The sequence below is a fragment of the Vicia villosa genome, linkage group LG1, assembly GCF_029867415.1.
Source record: "Vicia villosa cultivar HV-30 ecotype Madison, WI linkage group LG1, Vvil1.0, whole genome shotgun sequence".
NCBI lineage: Eukaryota > Viridiplantae > Streptophyta > Magnoliopsida > Fabales > Fabaceae > Vicia > Vicia villosa.
Window position 1 is genome coordinate 70958944 of NC_081180.1, and position 17277 is coordinate 70976220.

Here is a 17277-nt window from a genome sequence, read left to right on the forward strand (position 1 = left end):
TACTTTAGGGAGTGAAACGTTCTTGTTTGGATGCGTTTCGCTCAACAACTGGCTTCCATGCGTCTTTTAAGAATGGATAAGGCTGAAAAGCAGTTACTTAACCTTGTTTTAAAACTTCTGTGTCGAAAATAGCAGATTTCTTCCAAAATATATTAAGTCCCAACACTGTCTTAAAGAAATAAATACCTCTACATCTAACTTTATGTCGAAGTCCTCTTCACAACTTTTCTAGTCGAAAACTTTCTCAATACCACTTGATTCTTTTAAACATCTTCTCAACCCTTCTTGCCCTAACAAATTTATATTAGCGTGGATTTTTCCAGCTAACAGCCCCACAATACCATAATTGAAACAAAACATTGGAAGCTTTTCGTGGCGAAACAAAATCCAGTTTGCACCCTCTTTCTGGTTTCCTATGTATATGCCCAACTTGAGGGGTTTAGTAACATTAAAAATCACTTTGACCTTCACAATGGTGGTATTGTTAGGAAAACTATACATATTAGATTTTATCACCTGACCAATCTTTTCTCCCATTTGAGTAGTTCAAATCTTTTGGGGCATTCCCCATAATTAGAACCAAATCTTTAAAATTGGTATTTTTGGGAGATATAGTCATAAGCCTAAGGTTTAATAGAAAGCCAAGCGTTTCCATAGAAATACGGTAGTAACCTGATTCCACCTTAAAAATATGTATCCCTTTTGGATCACACCATATACTAGTTAAGCCCGGATAGAGAGTTCATGTGCATAGGTTTCTCAAATAGAAATTTTCCCAGAATAGCCTATTGGGATTCTTTGAATTCTTCTTTAATGTAATCTTCACCCCACATGCAAAAGTCTACTTCTTCATCTTTTATGGATGCATCATTATATTTTTTTTTTGTAGTTGATAGACTAGGTAGAATTTCCTGTACCTTTATTTGGATATGGATGATATTGTTTCCCGCTATATGATTATTGGGCAGAATTTGAATTGTTAGATTTTGAGTATCCATGCTGGATCTAATCCTTTTTCCTTTTCTAAAGTTCTCAAGATTGTCACCAAATACAATAAGAAAGAGATCCATATTTATAATTGTTAAAATCCAACAGCTTTATAACAAAATCTCAAAACACATAACCAAGCGTTTGGGCTCGAGTGGCAAACGGGTCTCCGCAAAGGACGATATTCGGAGAATACCGAGTTCGATTCCTGACAGAAACAACGCTTGGCCAGTGCACGTGCCTCTGTAGCACGAGCCGAATTAGTTGATCTACTATGTAGATCAGAAACCCGTGCGAAAGCAAAAAAAAAATCTCAAAACACATCCATTAATTATTAGAATAAAATTCTATAAATATCTTTTTATATTAATTTATAGTATCTATAAATCAATTAAAAATATATATTAAATATTCTAACATTAATGAACGAATCGGCAAATCAAATCGATCAAACTCGAATCTTGTGAATGGCTCAAATCAGACATTCTTGCTGCTTTTTGGCTTATTGTTTTTTTGACAATCTCGAAAAATATTTTCTTTCTCTTCATCACTCAAAGGTTTTAAGACATACTTCTATAGTTTGAGACATAAGGCAAGAACAACTACATTTTTGAGTCCTCTCGCTTATATATTTCTCAACCTTCATATTTTTAAACAATATAAAACTTCTAACTCACACTTATATCACGACATTCACCTTATCAATGAGACACATCGCGCGACCATCACTTTATTAAGAATACTTTCAACATAAAATTGATACCTTAGGTGAACCATTGACTCTGATACCCATTTTTAAGCCCTCTCATTTATATATTTCTCAAGCTTCACTTTTTCAAACAATGTGAGGCTTTTAACTCACATCTCTACCACAACACTCACCTTATTAACAAGACACGTCGCCTTGCCATCATTTTGTCAAGAAGATTTTCAACACCAAAAATTGATCCTTTAGTTGAACCATTGACTCTGAGACCCATTTTGACAAATGGAAGGAGCATCCACATTGTGTTTAGAGCAACTACATAAATGATTTTGATATCAAGTATTTACCAAAAAAGCTTAAGACAATAAATATATGAGTCCTCTCAATTATATATTGTTCAACATTCATTTTCTTCAAACAATGTGAAATTTTTAACTCACATTTATACTACAACTATCTTACTCTCAAGTGTCAGTCATCCATTTATAATCTTACCTCAATCAAAAGTTCTTTCATCTACGTACATATGAACCATCATTGACACTCACTTTGTCAACAAGACACATTACCTGACCACCACCTTGTCAAAAAGACTTTTGAAATAAAAAACATGTCCCTTAGTTAAAACACTGATTCTGATAACTTTGTTCAATTATGAGATATGCATCCACGTTAAACTATGAGCAAGTATAACACTAATTTAATATTGTATATCTAACCTTCAATTTTCTAAACAATACGAGATTTCTAACCCACGTTTACAAATTATATATTATATATGACAATGTAAATACTAATAGTTTTATGATCTAATATATTAACACAACTATAAAATAGACCTTTCGTAACACCATATTACAATGTAGTTGCTTGTTAACCGTAATAATACCTCATTTTTAGATGCTTTTTTCCACTGCTAGTCACTAAAAGACATTTCACTACAGTCATTGTTAACAACTGTAGTGAAATGTTCTTGGAGTGTAAGGGTTCGCATCCCAGCACCAACAATTTTCTATTACAGTCGTCTCTCACAAAACAAAACCCTAACACCTCTCTTACCCGTCTATCTCATATATCCTAATCTCCATTAACGTTTCGACAACCTTTCTCCAAAAACATGAAAAATGGAAATATCCAACTCATGCAACAAACTCGTCTTCTTCGAAGGGTTACTTTTGTTCCATCCAAGCTTATAAAATGTGATTTAACTCCACCAAATCTTAGGAAATGGTTACATTACAGGTTAGTCTTCACAATATATAATATAGTTTCTTTCATGGTTCAATAGTTTATGTATCCAAATCAGTGATTTTATTGACATGTATAACCTAAGAAGTGAACTATGTTGTTTATGTTTCAATTGCTTCTATCAAGCTGTTTGTAGGATAATATGACATGTATAACTTAAGATGATTGAAATTTATTATAGTTTATGGATTATAGAAGTGTATGGATTATAGAAGTGAAATTTTTGCATCTGTTATAGTTTATGGATTATAGAAGTGTAGGTAGGGAAGGTGAATGAAAAAAATTAACTCAAGAAACCCCATACTATAGGTGTGGTTCACAAATGATTTGTGTTGCTATGTAGAAATATATAATGAGGATGAAGATAAAGTGAGCACTGCAAACTTGTATGAAAGATCTAAAATGACATCCATTCAAATTTAACACAAATTTGCAGCTCTCACTTCAGCTTCACCCTCCTTTCATTATCGATTTCATTATGGGACAGGTATGTTTGTGAAACATTTAATGATTTGGTATGTTGTTGTCGTTGATAAAAGTTGTTTGTTGTTGTATCTTGTGTGTTTTTTAAGGCTTGTTGTTGATGAATGTTATTGTTAAGGTTTGTTTAGAAGTTGAGTTTATTATATCTTATGTGGTTTGAATGTTTTTCCAACCCCTTACTGGATATACAACTTTTCGGGTTGAATTAAAAAATTATAATATGAGATATTGAGCTATATTAGAAAATAAATTACACTTATCACATTATCCAATATTTCTTCAGCAATCAGCCTATTGTCTGCATTTTGCTCTTTAACGGTTACAACTTAGTTTAATGCTTCTAGTTTTTCACTCGCCCCTTCCTCCACCTCAAATTTTGTTTGAAAAGTAAATAATATTTTGCAAATTGAACTAGAGGGGAAGGAAGGGGAGATTGAAGAACTAAGAGCATTGAAATAAAATATAATTGTTAAAGAGAGAAATGTGGATAAGTCGTTCTTCTAATATAACTTAATTTGTCATATTATTAATTTCTAGATCATGTTGAAATGTTATCTACTATCTATTCTTTACTAGAAAATTGACCAAACTTCCATTATTGCCCTTTCCTAAAAAAAATTGTACTACAAATTGGACAAAATGGTAACTAACAAAATCACCCTACCACTTTTCTATTTTTCAACGAGTATTGAACACTTGGTACAATCAAAGCTTCTACCATCCATTCTCACTTTTCTCTATTCTCTCTCTTACTTCATTATATCCCCACCATTTCTCCATTCTCTCTTACTTTATTTTAAAATGTAATAATTCAATATTTTTTATTTATTATCATTAAAAATGTATTTTATCAAATTGAATAATACTACATAGACTCACTAGTAGAAGACCCGTGCGTCCGCACGGGTAAGTCAAATCTTAATATGAATAATGTATTATAAACGCAAAAAAAAAGTTGAAAAATTCGAATGAGAAATATTAATTTAAGATTCACAAAATATAATATAGATGAAATGAATTTATATATAGTAGCTATATAAATAAAATGGAAATGCAATAATCATTCATATCTTAGGTCATTCGATAATGTTAGGTTGTTGATAATATACAATTGTTATTATAAAACCACTAATAACTTAAAATATTTAAAAAGAAATATTTATTAAATCACCAACATGATAAATTTAATATGTCTAATAACTATAGATATTTACAAGTATGACTAATAACTATAAATATTTACAAATATCATTGATAAGGCAAAATATTTATATTATTTTGTTGTTTAAATAAAAAAGGAACTGTGGTGATAATGTCCCGTAAAAATAGTGAATTTATACTACTTATAAATATTTATAATACTTTATTGATTAAAATAAAAAGATATTGTGGTGATAGTGTCCCGTACAACCTTCATAGATGAATAGTTTTCAATTTTAATTAGTATATATTTTATTTAGGCAAAATACTCTTTTTGGTCCCGTATGTTAGTCTCGAGGTTCATTTTAGTCTCTTAACTTCAAAAGGTTTCATATTGGTCCCTAACTCTTCAAAAGGTGTCATTTTAGTCCTTTTTGTCATATTAGCTACCAATGTAGCGACCGATTTTTGAGATACGGAACCAAAACAAATATTTAGCATTTATTTAAATACAATTATAAAATATGAAATAATAAATTTTATTGTATAATACAAATTAAGCTATAAATTGTTTCTAAGATCTCATTTTTAGAAGGCTATGACTATTGATGTTTATATTATATCATCAATATATCAAAGCTTATATTAATATATCAAATTATAAATAAAAGAAAAGATACACTTGATATGAATACCATATAAATAAATAAAGGTAATTTATATTGTATACAATCGCTATATTAATGAAGTTGTAATTAGAACTGCATAACCCAGTAGAATTGAAAATTGTTTGGTGTTACACAAAAGGTAAATGTGTTGTACAAAAGGTAAATTGTTTATGAAAAGGCTTTATTAGGCATAAAAGCAAATGATATGGTCCACAAGTTTGCAAATATATTTTATGATGTAATATGAAGTTGCTAAATGAAGACAAATTATATGAAACACTAAAATAATACAGTTACAACTGTATAGTTATAGACTTTAATAATGGAACTAAGTATAAATGCCTTATAGAATCATTGATGTACTTCTCATAAAATGCAAACAAGTAAGAAATCATGAAGGCGGTCAAGCCGGACCAGAATATACCCTCACCATGAAAGATTGTTTTTAATAAGAGAAATATCTTTGATACAGCAAAAGGAAAAAATGCTTAAACATAATTTAAAACTGTAACTGCTATGTTATACCTTGAAACCCAATCTACAACTGCTAGGTTATACCTTGGAACTCAATCTACAAGCAATCTTGCAGATTCTTCACCATGCAGTGTTGTTCCAAGATTTCCATTAGGCATGTACTCATACACCATTTTCACATTTCTTTCATTGTGAACATACCCTAGTAGTCTTACAATATTCCTGTGCCTCAATCTCCCCAATTTCTATGTCTCTGAGTGGCCTCCATAGTTTCTTCACTGCTACTGTTATCTGAGGTTTACGGATTTCTGCTTTGTAAACAATTCCTATTGTCGAATCCAACCGAAATAGGCATAATATAAACAATTCCTATTGACGACACGTCTAAACACTGCAAAGGAGAATTTATTCCGAGGTTCATTGGCAAAGAACCTTTTAAAGAATTTTTCCATAATTCCAGAACCTGTAAGTTTTTCAATTCACCAAGCTTTTATGGTATATGGCCAGTTAGTTTATTAAATTCAAAAGCTGCAAATTATCCAACTTAGCAAGTTCTTCGGGTATTTCTACCGTGATCTGATTATCAGAGAAATCTAAAAATTCTAATGACATAATGTTGCCAGTTTGAGGTGGAATTTTCGCGGTGAATTTGTTTCGGTATAAGTAAATTGTAGCGAGTTTCTAGAGCTTACCTAGTTTGGGTGGAATTTGTCCACTGAGAGTTCCTACAGCCAAATCAAGATATCAAAGATTTGTCATGTTACCAAATTCTGCAGGAATCTCACCTTCAAACTCATTGTATGACGAAAACTCGCTACAATTGATAACCAACGGAATTACCTTTTCTATCCCTAAGCCAATTGATAACCAACGGCAATGACGAAAACACTGCATTGTGTATAAGCCAAAATAGATAACCATAAGTTATAGATATAACACAGGTAAATGTATGACAAACATGTAAATCGGAGCCCACAATAACATAGGAAGATTTGTAATTATAGTGAAGACTAACAACAACATTGGTGTAGTCATTCATATGATAATAGTATTAATTGAAACTCACATTAGTGAAGACTAAACTTACATGCTGCAACCTATGTATTATGCAACCTGCAAATTCACAAGGTTTTGCAATTTCTCAATCACCTGAAAACCAAAAACTCAACTTCATAAATACATTCAAAAAAGGAAACATCGAGGAGCATTTGACTGACATGAGACATATTTGAAAATGGTCCAAATGGGTGATAACCGGCTGCCCAAAGCCAATTCACAACATGTCTTTCATGTACATGAGAAGCTTTCTCATATGGTGCACTTAAACCACCTACCACTGAGGCAAGGCCAGCCAATATATGACGTTCTGCTTGAAATGGGACGACATGCCTTCTCTGTGTTTCTGAAACATAACTGCCGAACAAGATAATGAAGAATGATGTCAAATTTCGCAAGAAAAATAAAAGACAAATAATGCAGAAACCCAAGATAATTCATAGTGACTTTGAAGTTGGTTCTTCTAGTCATTACATTAAATCCAGATAGACAATCAGCATGACAAGTGACCAGTGTTTGGAGCAGACTGAACTAAATGAAACGGATATGTAAGAAATTATGTTTCACTGCATCAACAATATATCTACAGAAAGACAGAAAGAGACATTTAAAAACATAATCAGAATGCAGTGGCGTCTTTTTTTGTGTGTAGGGAGAAGGGAAGACATATGTCATTGTCTTGAATTAAGATATGAAGATTCAATGGACAAAATTGGTTGAGTTTATGTATAGAAAATCTAGATGCTCCATAGAGTCTACAATAAGCATATTATGTTTGCAATTAGCAATCACTCATAAACAAACTACAACCTTTCCTCTATCATCTACATGCCACAATGTCTATAATAATAATAATATGCATCAATCTTCAACTCGCAAGTAGTGGATATCCGTATCATATTCACCCACCTCAAAGGAATCTTTTCATTTTGATGCTCAAGCACAATTTCAACGTCATTGCTTGTCCACACCATACTTTAATCCTCCATCATGAGATTTGGATCCACATCAGCCAATGATAGCACGAAACTGCATGATAAAAAGCATAGCATTTCAAAATTCAATATTCAACTGGTTTTTAAATAACACTAATGCTAATATTTTTTTAAAATAATATCAAAGTATTTCAACCAAGTGACACCCTACTTAGTTGTAATTAATCAAAGATTAAACCAACATAAAGATGCATATGAAGATGGAAGCTATTCTCCCTACTTAGCTATTCTCCCTAATTACATAATGAAGGTGATGGCTAACAGAAACAACAATTTTAACAAAAATAGTAGTTAAAGATAATACCAGTGTCTTTTTAACTCCAACTGGCCAAGAATTGAATATCACATTAAGATCATTTCCTGTAGCTTTCCAATAGTCATGCCTTGTTGCTCTAATAGACCTTGCACCGTTAGGATATTTCCTATCCTCGTGACAGAAAAAGAACCATTGTCTATCTCCAATTTTCAGGAAAGATTACCCTGAAAAATATTAGGAGCGTATCAGCAATCAAACCAAATACGAAAAAGTGTAAGCTCCATCACAAAGAAATATCAATAAGAAACTTCATACTTCTCAAACCAAAATATGATCAAGAAAATAGCCAAAACAATAATATATAAACGCAATAAACATCAATAAGAAACTTCATACTTCTCAAACGAAAATAAGAATCATAGTTGTGAAATTTCAAATCTAACATACAATGTAAACTTCTAGACTTAATTTTTCAATAATTTTAAAATATCAGAATTGTATACTCCAGATTATGAAAATTCTTCTTCATGAGACAATCATATTTGTAAAATATCATATCTATAACAACAAAAACAAATATGAAAAACCAGTACTTCAAAATCAAAACCAAGTTTAAAAAAGGGGAAAAGAAATTGAAAAAAAATACTTCTCCAGCTACAAGCTATTGATACAATTCATGATGTAAGAAAACAATTTCAAAGCAATTAAATTCAAAGAGAAAAAAAAAAGTCTTGAGAATTCTTGATTAGTGCTATTGTTCCATACATCATATTTTGTTTGATAAAAAAACAATTCTACAGAAAAATCGATTATTTGAATTTTGATTAAGGGTTTTTCAATTGAAGATAAAGTTTACTTTTTTCATGGGTTTTCAACTAACCAACTAATTAATCGTTGAAAAAAATGAAAATTCGGTTAGATAAATTCTCATTCAAATTCAATACCTTCATAATAACACGACCTCAACATCTTCTCGAGGATTTTCAGACACGTGGGATCATCATCCACGACGAGAACTCTCAGACCCGCCGAAAACTGATCGGAACCTTCACCGGATTTCATAGAAATAGTTGCAGTAGTAACCGTAGAAATGGATCATTTATCGTTAGTGAGATTCATAGCTGAGAGATCCAAAACAACAAACTCAAACACAAACAAAACACAAACGTTGGTGTTGGTTCACATAGTTAATTTCATTTCAATTTCAATTTTTAAAATGAATTTGAAGCTAGAATGAAAGTGAAACAAAAGTAACAGAAGTTCGCAACTCAAGAGAACACAAGAATCAGAGAAGAAAGAAAGAGGGAAAATACATACTTTTGAGAGTAGCAAAGGAATGATAAACTGAGACCAAGGAAAAAGGGGGCGACGGTAGATTTAGAGTTTGAGGAAAGAAAAGGGGCAACGGCAGAAAGCAAGAGAAAGTACTGGTTTTTGCTAGGGTTGTGGGAGGGAAAGAGAGAGACGATAAGAGAGGAAGAGAGAGACAAGTACATAATTTTCAAAATTCAAAATTCAAAATGTATGGAGGAAATTATTTGCCCGCTTAAAAGACTAAACTGTGAAACCCAGTGAATATTAGGAAGCATCTAATAGAAAAATTGGAAGGAGAGTGCCACTTGGAGGAATGGAGAAATGTAATTGGTAGGAATAAAACTTTGATTTAGTAAATTACAATAAAGGGCTTTTGTAAGAGTAATTATTTTTTTCAATAAGGATAAATTAGGGTGTTTGGTGGTATGTTATATTCTTAGTTAGGTAGTTGATAGTCATTCAAACAACTAACTTTTTATCTTACGGGTCACTATCAAATTATTACCTTTATTTGAAAATAAAATTCTTATTTTCAAATGTCAATTTTTTTTCTTACGGGTCACAAGTTTTTTATTATTATTTAATACAATTGAGTTTATTTAGTAATTGTTTATTTTACAATTATGTAATTCTATTTAAGCTAACATATGTATCTAAATACATCATTTGTCATGTTTATCATTATATATTTTGTATAATCATATTATTTGTTGTAATATTTTGATTTCATAATTTTTCATTGTACTTTCGCAATAAAAATGAGTTTTTCATATGTATATCTAAAATAATTATTACGTCAAAATTAAAATAAATTCACCCGTGCAGACGCACAGATATCTTCTCTGTTGAAAAAAGTCTAAGAAAGGAGTGCACAATTGAATAAAATCTTTTCACCACTGGTAGATGATATCTTTTCTGAATGAACAAAGTAAATTTTCACGTCTTTCTGAAATGTTCACATGTGAAATTATTTTAACTCAGAACCTAATTTTCATACTACTAATATCTTATTAGTAAGAAAAAAAATTGTGGATCATTATTTTAATTTAGAACCTAATTATTTTTGTGGGTCATTATTTTAACTTAGAACCTAATTTTCATACTACTAATATCTTATTAGTAAGAAAAAAAAATTAACATTTACATAAAATTTTTTGTCGGCATTTACATAAAATTTTACATTTACATAAAATTTTGTGTCCCATCCCATTTTTTATCGGTATTTATGGGCACTAACATCTACATAAAATTTTACATTTTTAGGCCTAAAATGTGCAAAGCCCACGGGCATTCCTTGCCCTCATATTTTTGCGGACGTTCCAAAGTTTTAGGCCTGCACCCTTAACTATGCTCGTCCGATAAAGGTTGTTTAGAACAACCGTTATTAAATGTTAAGAACAACCGTTATTAAATGTTAAGCGTTCATGATTTAACTGCGGCTGTTTAATGTAACCATTGTGATAGTTAGCACGCTACCTAGTTTATAATTACGGTCACACAACCGTGATGGAAAACACCGTACTTATAGTCACCCCTACCTCACCACGGTTGGTCAACTGTGATGGTATCTCTTTTTCAACTTTGATGATATGACTTTTACGTAGTAATGTAATGATTTCAACAAAAAAACAACAAAAACAAAAAATCGTTAGAATCGTTAAACATTAAATCTCAACAACAACAAGATTAAACATTTTACCTGATGCAATAACAACAATAATTAACATTGCTAAGTTGATTCCATATTAAATTCTTGTCTCGTTCGAGTTGGAAAGAGATGATGGAGAAACTCGTTAATGGAAGAAATGATGTTTTCGAGTTTGCTTTAATGAAAAAGTAAAATTTTGTAAATGAAAGATGAAGTTTGGAGGCAGTATATCTTGAAAAAACAAAATTGAGTGATTTTTCGCTATGGTTGAAATTCTCAACAGGTTAAAAATGTAATTTATTTATAATTTAAAAATAAAAAAATTAGGAAGACGCCACTTTTCATCACAGTTCGAATTCTCAACCGTGGAGCATGATGTCTTAAAAATAAAAAACAAAAACAAAATTGATGGTGTTGAAATTCAAACACATGACCAATGCAAGTTTTTTCTACTGTTGGAATTCTCATATGTGGGAAAACATGATTTAAAAATGAATAAAAAATAAAACTGTTAGTGCTGGAATTCAAATCATGTCTCGGAGTGACTTTTTTCCACTGTTAAAATCTTTGACAATGAAAAAAAATTGATTTAAAAATTAAAATAAAAGGAATGCGTCCAAACAAATAAATTTTATTTCAATTTTATTTTGGTGAATTAATTGGTGGTGGTAATATGTGTAATGACTTGTATACACATAATTAGAACACAACTTTAAAACCCATGAAATCATCATTTGAGATGCAAATTCGATAAACAATTCTGAAATAAAAAAACTCCGAACACAAAGGGCAAAGAATACCGATACATTATTTGAATTTATTCTTCCTTCCAACTGCTAGTAAATGTATATATGTATACTAGATATATAAATCTATATCATTTAAATGAAAGGAAATTAACCAATAAATATAAGCATCTGATTTAAAAAATTCACATACACGATTACAAATTACTATATATCATGATCAAATGGACTTGGAAGCTGTGGTGCTTGATTCACCTCTTGTGACGTTAATGGTGATGATAATGCATCAACATCATCAGATTCATCAGCCACGCGTCGCATCTTCTTCGGCCTGCCTAGGTTTGTCTCCTGGACAGACAAATCCTTAGTCTGAACTGTTCCATTGGAAGTTTCAGCAGCATCAACAGAAAGATTAGATTCATCAAGAACCAATTTGGATGAATCTATGTCAACCATGACATGGTTGTCGTAAGATTCATCAACAAAAAATTCGGATGAATCTATGTTGTTACAATCACTAATGTTTTGACTCGCATGTGGTGTGAGAACGTGTAATGGTAATTGTGGTTCAAGAGAATTGAAAAAATAGGAGGACATATCATCACAGATAGGTGCTCTAGCACTCTCAAACATGTCGTCCCATTCAGTAGTGTAACAAGCAGACAGTTCTTCTGTTACATAAATGTATTCATAATCATTAACATTATCAACCAATGGTGTTGGCACTTGAGGAGTTACACTATTTGCTGGGGGATCCATGTTTTCAGAGGAATTTTTGTTGTTCAACATTTTTCTATTCAACTAGTTTGTGTTCTCTGAATGAGTTGAAACGAATTTGCATTTGTATTATGTGATTTGTACTTTTATATATGGTGAGTCTTTTTATAAAATTATACCTTTATTAATTATTAAAACCTACTACTTTTTCATAATTGACTAGTATTAAAGTAATTAAAAAAAGTATAATAATATATTATTTTAATATATTATATTGACATTTTAATAAATTAATATGGATAGTACTAAGTAAAAAATAATTTTTTTTGACATATTTCAAACCAAAAGAATAATATTTATACTTTTTCCTAATTTAAATTTATTCAATCAAATAATACTTTTAAATAATCATATAAATTATCTTAATTTCAATTAATTTTTTTAAAAAATAAAACAATGAGTGCTCATCAGCACAGTAGTAGAAAGTAGGGGGATTCATTTTAATTATTTGATTATATTCTAATTATTATTACATTGTCTTTTGACCAAATTTTTCAACTTTTATATTTAAAAATTATTTTATAGTATTAATTGAATTTTTAAGGATATGAATAAAATATCCTCAAAAAAGAATTATTTTTTATTTGAAAAATTAGGCCAAATTAAAAGTATTAGTCTTAGTTTCTAAATTCAATAAACAATAAATAAATTTTCCAAAACAAATTAGTAATAAATAATATGTATTGACACAAAAAATCTGAATTGAATCATGAATTACAATTCTTTTTAAAAAATTGAAGAGAGAAAAATTATTATTAATAACAATAACATTAATAAAAAATTTACAGCCTATTTTATGAGATATGAATTGTTTTTCTTAAGATTAATAATACAAAATTCTTATGAGTGAGAAGACACATGGTGGACTTGAAGTGGATGAAAAACTAGCTTATAAAACAATTGGTTTAGAGAAATATAATTTTTTTTGAAATAAAAAAATTACATAAATAAATAATGGAAATTGAAATATATATAAAAAAAATTGTTTTGTTTTGTTTTTTATTTAATTAATTCATGCATTTGTGTTTTGCTAATTTTTCTTTAAATATATAGTTTACAAATATAATATTTTACCGTTTTGGAAAATAAAACAGTATAAATTATTTTTTGAAAAGGTGTTTTCGGAAATGCATCTCCGAAAAGGTGAATATTTTAATGAAAAATATTGATTGCGGAGATGCATCTCCGAAATAAAGTTGTTTTTCAGAAAATTGGTGTATTCGGAAGTGCATCTCCGAATTCACCCCCCTTGGAGGAATTCAGAAATGCACTTCCGAAATAAGGTCTGGACAGAAGAAAAATAACAAACAAGAACGATTCACTTTATTTAATCGGATGACACTACAACACGGAAGGCCTACGAAAGCGCTTATTTTGGGCTTTAAAAGCGCTTAAAAGCGCTGTGGAAGCCACCGCTGGCGTAGGTAACAAAAGCGCTTCTGAAAGCGCTCTGGTAGACCCCCCTATAAGAGCGCTTTTCTGGAAAAAGCGCTCTGGTAGACCCCCCTATAAGAGCGCTTTTCTGGAAAAAGCGCTCTGGTAGACCCCCCTATAAGAGCGCTTTTCCAAAAGCGCTTTCGTATGTTGCGTTTTTTTAATATTTTGACATATCTCAAATTCTCACTAATATTGTGAGAAATACATTTATTATATTAAACAAATAAAAATTTAAAAGAAATACATTTAATATGAATCATTTTATGAATTAGTATTGCATATATTTATTATCAAAATACAAATAAAACATCACTAATTTTATAAGTGCTCTAGAAGCTAAGTTTACAATTAAATTCTCAAAACACAAAATACAATACAAATATATATATATATATATATATATATATATATATATATATATATATATATATATATATATATATATATATATATATATATATATATATATATATATATATATATATATATATACTGATTTGCTCACTAAGAAAACTAGTTTTCTCCAGCCGAACGTGACTCCTCGATGGCCATAATTGACTTTCCAACAATGCACAAATCAACTTCTAATATATCTTCAATTGTCCATCGCATGTATACATATAAGAATAAGAAGAAGAAAAAAAATAAAGTTAATAACGGAGTATAATACATATTGACTAAATGAGTTATTTATATCAAAAATTCAAATAGTATGAAAGGCTTATTGATTGTATGAGAACTGTCTTTTTCAGTTTCTCTTATGTGTAGAAAATCTAGAAATGAAGGATGATGTTTCTTGAAGGTACATAAATAGCATTAACAGACTTAGCATCCAACATGATTATAAGACTAGAAATTTTCATACAAATTTTATTTCTTGATTTAAAAGAACCAAACAGATGGAAATATATATTATTACTCAAAAGAGAATATCAAAATAAAGCACAAAGGGATTTGTTTAGACATGCTCAATGTGGTTTGTCAGTGATTTCTTTACCTTCTATGTAGAGAGAATATTCTTTTCCTATAAATGATCGTTTTTTGGTTTCTCAAACCTGGCATATAATACTAAATTATTCTAGCAAGGAAACCAAAAGACAAGTAGATGCACTTTAATATATAGATAATGATATAGAACTGTAAATGAATGTTTGAAATCATAACTATAAATGAATGTTTTTTTTTTCAAAATGCCATTGCAAATTATAGTGGCAAACTAGAAGATATTACCTGTATACTGGTTTAGGTCGTTTTTTTCTTCCAAAAATTGGCAGCTCCAATTTCTAAGCAGCCTTAAGTTGTTAAGCCTTTTAATGTCTTATTTTCTGCTAAAATAAAAAATACAAGTATTTATTTTCTAGTAACAAAGTTGTTGGGTCAAAGAAACTACATAATTTCATATTGAATACACACTTTTAAGCATGAATAAGTCGAGTTCAGACAACAAGAATAATGCATAAACTCATCATATAAATTTTTTATTAAGCAAGTAGTTAAGCTATCCACCGTACATAACAGCAGCACAATCATCCTCCTAACATTTGCATTGGCTGCACCCTGTTTTTATAGCCAACAAGAATTGCACCAAATTCAACCTGCATCATCAATAATAAATTGTAGATACAAAACTATCAGGAATATTGACATGTAATAGAATTGAATTTTCACTATGAAGTACTAACATAAAGCATACAATGCAACATACATTCAACAACAAAAAGTGCATAACAGGGAGTAATGTAGCCAAGCACAGGGTAAGTATAATGTCGACTTAACTTAATAGTTAAGTTTGCTTTTATCCTTCAGCTTTTATCCAAGAAGTTCACTCACTTTCTTCTATAAAAATGGCACTAAGAATCAAGCAAAGGAGAGAAAAAATCTACATAAACCTCACCTGTAGAATATACAAAATTAGTCCTTTAACTCCAACTCATTCCCTCAAATCCTTGTACAAAACTCAACAAGAACGCAACCATACAAAAACTCTCCATAAACTCCTTCTTCAACATACACAAACCTGCAAAATCATTTCACAAAATCAAGAACATTCACCAAAAATTAGACACAATAACACAGAGACAATACCAAACCAAAACTTATTATGGTTTTCCATAAACCTTCATATCATTTACAGAACCACAACAACCAGCACAAAATAAACCTATAAACCAGCATCAACAAACAATAAACTCATCTACCTGTAACAACCGCACCTTCAACGAACCGCACAACTGAAGCATACACCATGGCGACGACAAAACCCAACCAATAGCATCTTCTTTAATTTGCAAAAGGTTTCAGAAGAAAAGAAACAAAAGGGATGAATGAAGAATTGAAGAGTACCTGAACTGAGCCCTTCACCGTCATCGGAATTCCCCGAACTAGCTCCAAGATTTTTGTTCAATTTCAGATTTAGGTTAGGGTTTTCTGTGATGTTACCAAATTAGAGAGAAGAGTGAGATTGTGTTGAGGTCTATATTGAGGATGGAAACGGGATGGAGGTTACGAAGGAAGGGTGGCGTTTCGAAGCCGTTTCCGGTGAGCTCAGGAAGCGCGTCGCTTCGTCGTTTGAGAGGAAGAAGAACTTCATAAATCCAATCGACACATTATATAACCCTAGTCCCCTTTTCTTTTATTTTTTAATTAATTTGTTTTAAAAAAAAAATTTAAATGACCTACGCCAGCGCTTTTCAGAAAGCGCTCTCGTACCCCTCCCCCTTTTACCAGCGCTTTTTAGAAAGCGCTCTCGTACCCCCCTTTACCAGCGCTTTTTAGAAAGCGCTCTCGTACCCCTCCCTTTATCAGCGCTTTTTTTCCTTGTTTTTTAGTTTTATTTTTTGCGCAACCAATAGCAGCGCTTTTCCCAAAAGCGCTTTCGTAGATGCGCTGCTAAAAGACAAATTTGTTGTAGTGTGAAGATTACATCGATCACATTACATAAGATTAAAGTTACATATTGTTAAACACGGGTAGGTGAGGATGAGTCAACATTTTGATAACGTCGGCCCCCGATCTTTGAACTCAACATCACTGAACCAAACCCAACCCTTGTTCACCTACCTCCTCCTTTTCATATTCCCGGTAATTATACTTTCTTTACTTTTACTGTTTTTTTGTTCTTACATTCCACTCACATTACTCTCATGATCATGAAACCCTCACATTACTCTCATGATCATGAAACCCTAATGGGAAAATACACCTAATTTAGGGTTTGTTTTGATTATTCATCCAATGTTTTTACCAAGAGGTGTAGAAATTGTTGCCCTTTTGTTAACACAGTTGTTATCATTTACACATGTTGTAAAATATCTTGTAGGATACTGTATGAGTACAGTTAAT

General features: G+C 30.8%; 2 long non-coding RNA genes across 9 annotated transcripts; both read right to left on the reverse strand.

Annotated features, from left to right (window-relative positions):
* Positions 1-5559: 5559 nt before the first annotated feature.
* Positions 5560-9543, reverse strand: LOC131609135 (uncharacterized). 8 transcript variants are annotated; one of them, XR_009285968.1, is made up of 6 exons: positions 8958-9541; positions 8062-8237; positions 7672-7791; positions 6794-7119; positions 6547-6594; positions 5560-6431 (listed from the first exon to the last, which is right to left on the reverse strand). It is a non-coding gene; the product is annotated as an uncharacterized LOC131609135 (long non-coding RNA). The 8 variants fall into 8 exon arrangements; XR_009285967.1 differs by having other exon boundaries at positions 6773-7119; XR_009285963.1 differs by having other exon boundaries at positions 5560-6594; positions 6794-6855; positions 7041-7119; positions 8958-9539.
* Positions 9544-15669: 6126 nt separating this feature from the next.
* On the reverse strand, positions 15670-16519 carry LOC131609159 (uncharacterized). The gene is made up of 3 exons (XR_009285980.1): positions 16279-16519; positions 16134-16210; positions 15670-15952 (listed from the first exon to the last, which is right to left on the reverse strand). It is a non-coding gene; the product is annotated as an uncharacterized LOC131609159 (long non-coding RNA).
* Between the last annotated feature and the right edge of the window lie 758 nt (positions 16520-17277).